Source organism: Arachis duranensis, chromosome 1 (assembly GCF_000817695.3).
Source record: "Arachis duranensis cultivar V14167 chromosome 1, aradu.V14167.gnm2.J7QH, whole genome shotgun sequence".
Classification (NCBI taxonomy): Eukaryota; Viridiplantae; Streptophyta; class Magnoliopsida; order Fabales; family Fabaceae; genus Arachis; species Arachis duranensis.
The window spans coordinates 35,885,510-35,887,770 of NC_029772.3; the positions used below are offsets into that span (position 1 = coordinate 35,885,510).

Sequence of the window (2,261 nt, forward strand, 5' to 3'; positions counted from 1 at the left end):
CTTGACAAGTCTTCTTGTTTGATCTTGATGTTTTCTTGTTTTGTGTTGTTTGTTGTTTTTCATATACATTTTTCGTTTGTTAGAGTCCATGCATTAAAGATTTCTAAGTTTGGTGTCTTGCATGTTTTTTTTGCATCAAAAATTTTTCAAAAATATGTTCTTGATGTTCATCATGATCTTCACAGTGTTCTTGGTGTTCATCTTGACATTCATAGTGTTCTTGCATGCATTAAGTGTTTTGATCCAAAATTTTCATGTTTTGGGTCATGTTTGTGTTTTTCTCTCTCATCTTTAAAATTTCAAAAATAAAAAAAAAATATATTTTCCTTATTTTTCTCATAATTTTCGAAAATTTGAGTTGACTTAGTCAAAAATTTTTAAAATTAGTTATTTCTTACAAGTCAAGTCAAATTTTCAAAATTTAAAAATCTTATCTTTTCAAAATCTTTTTCAAAAATCATATCTTCCCCAATTTTTCCTCTTTTTCGAAAATTTCAAAAATCTTTTTCAAAATATTTTCAAAATATTTTTCTTATCTTTATATCAAATTTTCGAAAATTAGCTAACAATTAAAGTGATTGATTCAAAAATTTGAAGTTTGTTACTTTCTTGTTAAGAAAGGTTCAATCTTTAAATTCTAGAATCATATCTTGTAGTTACTTGTTAGTTAAGTAATTAATTTTAATTTTAAAAAATTAAATCTTTTTCAAACATATCTTTTTATCACATTTTCTTATCTTATCTTTTTGTCATATCTTTTTCAAAATTTTATCTTTTTCAAAAATTTGATTTTAAAATATCTTATCTAACTTCTTATCTTATTATCTTTTCAAATTTGACTTTAATATCTTTTTCAACTAACTCTTTGACTTTGTGTTGTTTCTTATCTTTTTCAAAACCACCTAACTACTTTTATCTCTCTAATTTTTGAAAATATCTCATCTCTTTTTCAAAAATTCTTTTTTTGTTTTAAATTTTAATTTTAATCTTATCTTATCTCTAATTTTCGAAAATTACTAACACCTTTTTAAAATTATTTTCGAATTCTCCCTCTCTTTTCTTATTCTATTTAATTAATTATTTACTAACACTTCTCTTCACCTCTCTCCATCTAAATATCCGAACCCATTCTTCTTTACTCTTCTCCCCTTTCTTCTTCTACTAATAATAAGGATCCTCTTTACTGTAACATAGAGGATTCCTCTTCTTTTCTTGTTCTCTTCTCTTTCATATGAGCAGGAACAGAGAAAAAGGCACTCTTGTTGAAATTGATCCTGAACCTGAAAGGACTCTGAAAAGGAAACTAAGAGAAACTAAATTACAACAATCCAGAAACAACCTTTCAGAAATTTTCGAACAAGAGAAAGAGATGGCAGCCGAAAATAATAATATGCAAGGAGAATGCTTGGTGACTTCACAAAGCCAACATCCAAATTTGATGGAAGAAGCATCTCCATTCCTGCCATTGGAGCCAACAACTTTGAGCTGAAACCTCAGCTAGTTGCCTTAATGCAACAAAACTGCAAGTTTTATGGACTTCCATCTGAAGATCCTTACCAGTTTTTAACTGAGTTCTTGCAGATTTGTGAGACTGTAAAGACGAATGGAGTTGATCGTGAAGTCTACAGACTCATGCTTTTCCCTTTTGCTGTAAGAGACAGAGCTAGAATATGGTTAGATTCACAACCCAAGGATAGCCTGGACTCCTGGGATAAGCTGGTCACTGCCTTCTTGGATAAATTCTTTCCTCCTCAAAAGCTGAGCAAGCTTAGAGTGGATGTTCAAACCTTCAAATAAAAAGATGGTGAATCCTTCTATGAAGCTTGGGAAAGATACAAGCAGCTGACCAAAAGATGTCCACCTGACATGTTTTCAGAATGGACCATATTAGATATATTCTATTATGGCCTGTCTGAATTTTCGAAAATGTCATTGGACCATTCTGTAGGTGGATCTATTCACCTAAAGAAAACGCCTGAAGAGGCTCAAGAACTCATTGACATAGTTGCAAACAACCAATTCATGTACACTTCTGAGAGGAATTCCGTAAATAATAGAATACCTCAAAAGAAAGGAGTTCTTGAAATTGATGCTCTGAATGCCATATTGGCTCAGAACAAAGTGTTGACTCAACAAGTCAACATGATCTCTCAAAGTCTGAATGGATGGGAACATGCATCCAACAGTACTAAAGAGGCAACTTCTGAAGAAGCTTATGATCTTGAGAACCCTACCATGGCAGAGGTTAATTACATGGGTGA

At 31.0% G+C, this 2,261-nt stretch overlaps 1 non-coding gene across 1 annotated transcript; it reads right to left on the reverse strand.

Moving 5' to 3' along the window:
• Positions 1–1,764: 1,764 nt before the first annotated feature.
• On the reverse strand, positions 1,765–1,868 carry LOC127742894 (small nucleolar RNA R71). Its single transcript, XR_008004251.1, has one exon. It is a non-coding gene; the product is annotated as a small nucleolar RNA R71 (small nucleolar RNA).
• Positions 1,869–2,261: the final 393 nt, after the last annotated feature.